The following is a 10,280-nucleotide window of genomic DNA, read 5'->3' as shown; positions in this document are numbered from 1 at the left end:
TTTGGAGTTTCCTTCTTCTCTCCGTCTAATTATAATGATGACAGCGCGATGTATCTTAAAACAATAAATTAATCCAGTTTATAGATTAACAAATGATAATGAGATGCGAATGATCAAACAGCAAAGATTTGAATATTAATTACTGTTAGAGAAACCAAATTGTCAACAATGGTATTTTAATGGCCTCAATTCTCAATGAAAGAGAATAAAAGTAAAATAAATGGATCTCTTTTCTTTTTATTGTTACCGTGTACCAATTACACGAAATTAAGATATTGTTATATTGTAGTGACTGTGTCTCACAGAGCAAGCGTGACAGAGGGGGTAATTAATTAACTGCGAAGTCTAAACTTTTCTAAACTAACGGTGCAATCTTTTTGACTTTGTAAAAGTATTGAAAGCAGTGAGATATTGGAATGTTCAAATTAAAAGTGATGGCCAAAAAAGTATGTTATGCTTGAAAGATAGGTTGGTCGGGATTAATGACTTTCTCTACCTAAGTTTTTGAGTTATCTTGTTAGATTGGTGAGAGTATAATATCATACAGTGTCCGGAAAATGGAAAAGTAATAGGACAAACAAAGCATCTTTTAAGCCTTCATTTTCCTCGCCAGTGTGAAACCCGTGAAAGAAGCAAGAAAAAAGGAATCTTTGCAAGTCAGAGTTATACTAATATACCTTTCAAGTTCAACAATGTTAGGAAGGATAATAGATTATCAGTAAACATCTTTTTTTGTCCTTGACAATATCTACGAAATCTTTTCTAGTCCCTGACAATAAAAAAGGATCAAATTGGTCTTTAAAATTATGAAAAAAGAACTACATTAGTCCTTATGTCAACTCCTCCGTCACTAACGTGGCCCTTTTTTGTTAACTTTTTTACATACTGTTAAGGACCAATTTGATTCTTTTTTATTGCCAAAGACTAAAAAAAATTTCATAAATATTTTCAGGATAAAAAAAAATGTTTACTCTAGATTCTCATTCACTTTTAGACAACTTGACAAAAATGTACAAGTATAAATGCTAACAAATCACGACACAACTAGCTAATAGCTATAGAGCTAGGCTCAAGCCTGCAACAGCATCGTGTGACTAGGATTTGACTTTAATGAGTGGTACGGTAACAAGCACCGACAGGTTAATTTTTGTGAAAAATACGTGTTCAACATCAATAGTTTTGAGTCTTTTGACACGGATCAACCGTTTATGCACGTTCAAATTTTTTTAATTAAATATAAAAAATTAATTTATAAATTAAATATTTTCTTATTAAAAAATTTGATATGAAAAATTATTTTTACTTTATATTTATTTTAAAAAATTTAAATGTTTGATTAATTATATGTCTTATCATGTACTGTATTAATATAAATTATATTAATACATATTAAAAATATTATTTAATATTAAAAATATATCCTAACATATTAAAATTTAATATTTTTTAAAATTAATATGTCAGAATATCATGTCTCGTGTCGATATTGGTGCAACATTGTACATAAAAAAGTCTATAGTTATGTATGATAGATTGAAAAATTAAGAAAAATAAATTTAATAACATTCATTTTTATTTATTTATATATTCAGGCTGACTGAGCTTGTTATGAGCGTATTTTTGTTGCTCCATGAGTCCCTGTGCATCATTCCCAAAAGTAGAAAAAAATTAGGGCATGAAAGTAAATAAATAAAGCAATACGAAAAAAAATATCATAAAAAATTTCTATTTTGAAAAAATGGAACACCGAATGCACGTGCTCCCCATCCACAAATTCTCGATTTAAGTTTGACTCTATTATTTATAAAATAAATGAATACATAAAAAAAGAAAACATCTTTTGGGCAGCCGCAGGTGATGATACATTGATACTGTTGGTATAGAACTTTAATTTATATAGGTGATGAATTATTTGTTCAATTAATTTAAACCAGTACAAGGGGTTGTCAATATTCCATAATTGATTAAATACTACGGACTACTTGAACTTCCGCATTAAATAACAAGATTACCAAATAAACAACTATGAGTACGTGGAGGATTCCTGTCTCTCATTCACACACCTTCAAGAAACATTTTTAATCAGAAATCTGCAGTACTTTATTTGGTTAACAATTAATAAGATTAGTAAATTTTGATACTGAATTTATAAACAGTCTCTAAATTTGAAAAAGCTTTTAATTTATGAATTTGAAATGGATCAGAATGATATAGATAAATTCAAACCTCCTCTGCAGCTTCAAATTCAAAATTGTAAGGGCGGTTTGGAAGAGGAGCAAACCGAGAAAAAAAGAGAGGAAAAAAAGTGGGTACTGTCACTGTGCCTCAACGAACGAGGTGGGAAAAGGTGCTCGAGAAGTACCGAACCAGCCCTCGTTCAAAAATTAAGCATATCTAGCAATAGGAACTGATCGCATTTTGTTTTTGTTTATATACCGGCAATTAAAAGCATCTAACTAGAAACTCGACAACCTAGCTAGCTACATATAGCTCAAGTTCACAATTTCCGTTGTCTTCCATATTTTAGCACTCTATGCTCTCTCTACTCTTTCAAGCCTATATGTTTAGCGTTTCACATAAATGATTTAAAATATGTCATCATCAAGATAATTCCTTTTGCAAAAGAAGAAGAAATAAAAAACATGAAATACGCTTGCTTGTAAGTGAAACTTGTTTTGGGGAGAAAAAAACACAAGCACAGCGCATACCCGCCCTTTTACTCAATTTATCAAATCGAGTTTTGAATTTGATTATCGAGGCACGTTTTTATTTATTCCCTTGTCTTGAAATAATAATAGTTATCGTAATGGATAATTTGCACCATTGTTATTAAAATTGGATGGGATCGGTTGGTACGATCGGTTGATCCAGAAAAAATCCCATCAATCAGTTTGGTTCAAGCAATGGATTGGTTACACAATTAAACTAGTATCAAATTGGTGAACCAATGATGAACCGTGGTTTGACCAGTGCCGAAATGTTATAAATTGAACTCTTATAATGGGAATGGACAATGTAGCAATGACCACTAGGTTACACTATTATTGGTTAAAATAAATACACATTTTAAATAGAGAAAAATATTTGTGCTTTTAAAGAACATAAAATTATATTATTTTAAATGAGAGAAATGCACAAATTAATATTTTTTATTTAAATTTAAAAATTACTCACTTTCTCTCCATGATTTCTATTGCTTGTGTTTTTTTTCTTACTTAAAATTACACAACTCTATGTTCTTTAAAAGAGCCAACATCAAATCCTCTAAAATATTTATTATATAATTTATAATTATAATTATAACAGATTGAACCATTACCCACCCGTTAAACCAATAATTCATTGAACCAATACTTTCGATTGCGTTGATGACAGGTTGGAGTTAAATTACATTAGTAATTATTTGCACTAATGCAAATTGGCTGATCCATAAAATTTCAATTTATACTCAGGAATATATCAGTGGAACGTTACACGAAGTGGAAAATTCAAGTGTATAAAAAACAAAATAACTCTATGGAATTGATAAAACTTAATGGCAGTTAGTTAATTAATTGCCAAAAATTTAAGGGCATACTCATTTTTTAAAACCCAAAAATTGAGGGAAATTGTTCCATATATATATATATATATGGGTTTTATTTTTCTTATGTTGCATGAGACAAGTTGTCTCATGCAACACACGAAAAATGAGTGGGACCCATTACAATAAAGAGAGAGAAAATAAAAAAGTGGGTCCCATCTATTTTTTTTTGTGTTACATGAGACAACTTGTCTCATGCAACATAAGAAAAATAAAACCCTATATATATATATATATATATAGGTAAAAGTTTTCTTATGTAGTAGAAGATAAGAGTTATCTTCTACACACTCATTGGTACAGGTGGGGTCCATTTTTACGCGAAGAGAGAGAAAAAGTAAAGTGGGACTATCTTGAATTTGTGTGAGTAGGAAATAAATTATATTTTATGCAACATAAGAATAATAAATCCCTATATATATATATATATATATATATATATATATATATATGATAAAATCATTTTTGTAGCCGCTTTACGTACAACAACAACAAGTGTATGGTTATGATTCCTCACATTTAATGATTTATCCTTTGTATGTTTATTATTTCCCGCATTTAATGCTTTCAAGTATATATATATGAAAAATATTTGATTGATGCACTTACAACAACTTTTGTTTGAAAGTAAGCTTCACCTAAAATTATTTCTTAAATGGAGGAGAAAATTCTAACACTTATATATTCATTCATTTATAAAATAAGTTTCGCTGTTTACTCAACTGGATTGAGAAATTTTTTCATTTCCATTGATTGATGACATACCTGACACACAATGAATACATTTTCAAGCTGTTAGTTCTGAAGGTTGATTTTGGTGTTTATTTAAAGAAAAAAAGAAATATCGTATTAAACTTTTAAAATTACATATTAAATCATAAAAATTGAAATTCGAGCCAAAAAAAATATGCAACTCACCCAATGGGTGCAGCTCAGTTGGTAACTTCGCGCTGAGTTAGTGGGGTTGGACATGTGTTCGATTCCTGCTGAATGCATTCTTGGGGAGGGGGCTGAACCTTTAGCCATCACTGATCCCCCGCACTCCGGATTAGTCTCATAGCCGGCTCAAAGAGTCGAAGCTCGTGGGGATACCGGAGGGAGCCAACTCGCCTCAAAGAGGTAATTAGGGTTGGATAACTCAAAAAAAAAAAAATATGCAACTCTTATCGGTCTATAAATTTTATAATTAAACTTATAAACTTTTTTTATTTAATCTACAATATTTAATATAAAGCCTATAATTGTAAAATAATACAGCTTTACAATTTTACTTTTTTGGATTATGTTTTTCTCATGTTGTAGAGAAGAATTTCTTCTTCCCTGCGGACAAAACAAATAGATGGTCTCACATATTTATTGTAGCCTCATATATTTTTAATGGGCTCCACTCCTTTATTGTGTTAACAAGAGAAGAAATTATTTTCTCATGATATGAGAAAAATATATCTCTTATTTTTTTTATGGAGTATGAAGCTTGGAATTTATGACAATCGACAATGACAGAACAGAACTATCAACCACGTAATGCATATCTTTCTATCAAAACACTTCCACATATTCAAGTAATAGAGGTTAATCCGCATTTGTCTTCATCAAAACTAACACTATATCCATGTTAGAGTCTAGTCTACATATAGCTTCTAAATTCAAAAACGAAATCGGGAAAATTTGTGAGAGAAAAAAAATATTAACTTAGATAGAATAATACGATAATGGATTCACCCAATAACTTAAACTTCTAAGTAGAATTGTTTCTTTACACATGCTACCATAATATTTATGACTTGCACAGAATATTAAATCTGTCACGTGATTTTATGGCAGCATCAACGATAAATACGAGTTTTAATTGCATGAGCATGACAATGTCGCACTTGAGCAGCTAGCTAAGCATCATTGTTTTATTTTATTTTTATCGCCGAATCATGTGTAAATATATAATTTAATTTTTATAATATTTTATTTATACTACTTGTTTTTTAAAAAATATGTCAATATAAATTAATTTTAAAAATACAAACTTATTAACAAATTAACAATTTAATGAGATTAACTTATTAATAACTTAATGATCTTGATAATAATTTAATCAAATGTATATTTATTCACCATACTTTCATGTTTAGTCAAAAGGTCAAGTAGTAAGCAATTATTAGAGAAGGGAATGGGTTTGTATATGCTTGCGGATCCTTACTCGACAAGCTGAGGGAGATTGATTCTTAAATCTGTCCCTTCAGACGACAACTTTTAATCATTAAACTCGTGCAATCAAAATTCTCGCTTTACTTTAGCTGATATGCTATTTTACATTTAAATACACCTATTATTTTTAATGAATTACGTTTATATCTTAAGTATTTGGAATGCATTCAACAGCTTTTATTTAAATAATACATTCGACAAAAATTTTAGGAAAAAAAAAGGACTCATTAACACGTTAGGCGAGGGATATAAAAGGCAGTTTCAGGATTGGGGATACTAATTAAGGAATTTAAATTAGAAAATAAAAAGACGAACATTCTTCGCCAGGAAATAAAAGAAAGTTCACGTGAGGGAGGGCAAATACGTCATTGGACAAAAGTTGTCGCATTTGCCGAATCTCCGACAAATTAGACGAGGCCTATAATTTCTTACTTAAATTAAAATTTAGTTTATATTATATTAAATTAAATTTAAATAGTTAAAAAATAATAATAATCTGACACGAGATTAAAAAATTATGAAAAGTCTTTTCCAAAAAGATTCTGATAGGAAAAAGAAGAGACTTTGACCGTACTCACACAGTTCTAAGCCAAAACGTCACCGTGACAAATGAATGACACGAAATCTGAGACCATCAAATTTATTGTAAGTGGCAGCCAATTTTGTGGCCAAATGAGTCAGAACGCTCAACTAAACCAAGACACATGCCAGAATTCGTTATTAGTGGGAACGAGTTTTTAGAGTCACATGAAATTTTGGTAATTTTACTATAAAATTTTTGAAGATCATAATTTTTTATTTGAATGTTTAACTCAGGTAATTTTTTTATTCTATTTAAATTTTTAAGATTTATGTGCTGATAATTTTTCAGAGTATTATTTGTTAGTATTGAAAAGTAAAAAAATAAAATAACATCATTTATAAAGATAAAATATATCAAACGAAGCACAAAAAAGTATTTTCTGGAGAAAAAAATTTGACCCGTGAATCTACCAGCGCATAGATCTTAAAAAGTTAAAAAGAATAAAAGAAAATATCTAATTCGAACATCTGATACAAACTGTTATGGAATATTTTCATATCCTAACCATCTACCCAATGATCCCTTAAAGGATAATTCTCCAATTCTTCTAACAATATAAAACAGTAAGACACAACTAAGGATAGAGTCCCTATTTCAACAGAAAGGAAGTTAAATCCTACTACAACAGGGAGATCTACACAAGTCCAAGAGTTATAAATAAGAGGTTAAAGACCTCAGGTATACGGTCTGAACTCATTTACTACTTCTGCCCACACCCAAGTCTCGGCTATAAGCCTATTGCTTGTCCGCAGTGATGGGGATATTGGCTATAAGCCAACTAAGATACCTATCCATAGGATATCTCTGAGCGCTTACCCTTGAGGTATCATTATACGGTTTAATAGAACCGAACACAAACGTTATGGCCTTATGAAGTTCTACGAAAAAATTTTAAAATTTTGTACCACGTGTCAACATCATGTGAGTTGGGATCCTTAAACTTGATGCCACATCGGATGACTTGTTTGACCACTAAACTCGATGTCAATAGCAATGATTTTGATGACCAGATTCCATGTCATGTGGCGAATGAAACCCAGTGCAACTGGAAGCAGATTTGATACCATGGCAGTTTGACAAAATTTTAAGAAACACGACATTGATGTAAATATTTTTTGGAGAAACATGACAACATGATCGAAGTTCCGAGAAAGAACTACAAAACTTTTGTTTTCGCGCATAACCAACTGCAGCCACTTTGGTTATATGATTCATTTATTTTGAAGATATATAGTAAAAGGGAAAAATGTTTTTAAAATTTACTTTAGGTAATCTTCTCCGTAGCACGCAATTTTAACTATATCTTACCAATAAGAGATAGTTATAATGAAAAAATTATTTTCTCTCCCCCACATCAGCCAGCAATGTATGAGAAGAGAGAAAGATTTTTTATTATTATTATAACTATGTCTTACTAGTAAGACATAGTTAAAGTCGTGCGTTGCAAATAATTTATTTAAAGTAGAGATGTTCATCAACCGATCCAAACCGATTCAAACTGCGGTGACCGAACCGAAAAATCGAAAAATCAAAAACCGAAAAAAAAACAATAAATTTTAATTGAATTTGATCAGTTTTCGGATTGGTTATCGATCCAATATTAATTCTCCTCTACCTACTTAGGTCTTTCCTTAATCATAGCCCAAAAATTTCTAAATCCAATATCCATTATCACATCAACTAAATTACTAAACCCAAAGAAAAGTCTAGTCACATCTCATCAACAAAATTTTATCTGTGTAGAGCTTCATATCTCATTGTTAAAAAAGAAGAAGCTATAAACCCAAAGAAAAGTCTAGTCACATCTCATCAACAAAATTTTATCTGTGTAGAGCTTCATATCTCATTGTTAAAAAAGAAGAAGCTATATTATCGTTTACTAATACTTTTATATTTCAATTTTTTTTTTACCAACTCAATATATACAAAAGATGTTATTTGCACAATAATCATAAAACAAATTTTAGAATTTTCAAAAAATCAAAAATCGATCTAATCTAAATTGAAAAAAATTGGATTGGATCATATTAGATTTGAAAAAAATCCAAACCGAATGGATGATTACATGATCAAACCAAAGGAATTAGATCACATGATTTTTGTTTCTAAAATTGATCCAATTTAGATCACAAATACCCCTAATCTAAAGTAGCTGTACAAAAAGTTAATCCATAGAAAAATTAGAAAAAAATTATTATTAGAAGTTGCCCTTGGGTAAGGGCGTTAGCAATTGAAATTCTTGCCACCCAAAACCACGTTGGTTTCCAGTCAATACCGTATAGCAATGAGGTTGTGATTTAACAAAAAGGTCAACGGTTTCGGCACGCTTCATAACAAAGCTTTGCTTTCAATCTCCAAAATATTACTGTTTTCTGACTCATTTCAAACATAGAGCATGTTAACATTATTGTTTTTCTAACAACTGGCTTACTGAATAAGATAATTCGCGGATTTTTTTTATACTATAAGATTAAGGGAATGTACTGCATTAAGATTTTAAAAGAATTTTTTGAAATAAATTTTTTTATAGATTTTAAAAGATCAATTCGTATTGAAAAGACTTTAAAGACTTTTTCAAAATATTTTTTTTTACAATCAAGATTTCATAACATTAGATTTTAAAGTATTTTAATATAATTTATCAGATTTTAAAGGACAATATGGACTCATAAGATTTTAAAAAATTATACAAATTTTTAAAAAAATTCAAAATTACAAGGGTTAACAAAAAAATAACATAGAAATGCAATGATATTAATAAAAAAAAGTAAAACTTAATATAATTTTCTCAATTAGTAAAATTCATGATAAAATTTCGTTTGGAATTTTTTTTAATTGATCTTGTAAACCTTGGAATTTTTATTCTATGTGATGATAGTTTTCTAACTATATATCATATGTCTGTTTTCATTGAGTATTCCAAGAAAATTTTGAATCTGAATTTCTGGGTTTTATTACATGAAAATTTAGAAAAATTTTCAAATTATTTTCAATTGATACATTGAAACCTTAAATTGCTTTTGGGCTTTTGAAAAACAAGCCTTAGTGATCTATTGATGTAAAAATTGTTTGAAATCGTTTCTTGTAGCGAATGAATTTCGTTCATGAATATATTGTTATGAAACATAGATATTATAAAAGTTTCAATCTTGCTTTAAATAGATCTTGTTTTGTTGATGTAAAACAAAAATTGGTTTCAGAGTTTTTGTTCCCGTGTTATTTTTTCACTATTTTATGTTGTTTTTAATACAAAAATCACACATTTTTGTGTTAAGAAAATTGCGACCAATAGCTTGAATCATTTTTTAAACTTCTAAAAACTCTCAAAAATTTGCTATTTTCGAGATAGATTATATTAAAATCTTGTTGGGTTGTTGTTTCTTAGTTGTTTTGCGATGAAAATTGCTCAAAAATCTGCTGTTTTTGAGTTTTGACGAAGCTCCCATGACGAAACCTGTTTTCGAGAAGGTCGACCCGCCAAAGGAAGAAGAAGATACTGCAATAGAGAAATCTCAAAAAATCTTAGGGGTTAGGATGAGATTGTGAGAGAGACATCCTATTTATATTTCTCAAAGTATCACGAAATTCACACCAATAGAAATTCATTAAAATTGTTACATTTTTGAATACCAATGTTAATACCAAATTACATAATAATTTTAATAATAATTTATAATTTAATATTAATTTAGACCAAATTGAGCCATTTGGCTAGTTTAATGCCCTAATCTGATATTTACTTGATGAAATAATATTTTATTTACACGATTAAATAATTAATATATAATTTAAATTGTTTTTTTAATCAATCAACCAGGTAAATGGGTAGAGGTCTGAAAGTGCATTATACTTTTTTTGATAAATAATGTGCAGGAAAAAGATTATATTTACAAATTTTTTATTTATAAATTC

Source organism: Gastrolobium bilobum, unplaced genomic scaffold (assembly GCF_033153095.1).
Source record: "Gastrolobium bilobum isolate Gb01-03AN ecotype WA unplaced genomic scaffold, APGP_CSIRO_Gbil_v1 utg3810, whole genome shotgun sequence".
NCBI lineage: Eukaryota > Viridiplantae > Streptophyta > Magnoliopsida > Fabales > Fabaceae > Gastrolobium > Gastrolobium bilobum.
The sequence above is the reverse complement of the archived record's forward strand: the minus strand, read 5'-3'. Positions refer to the sequence as shown.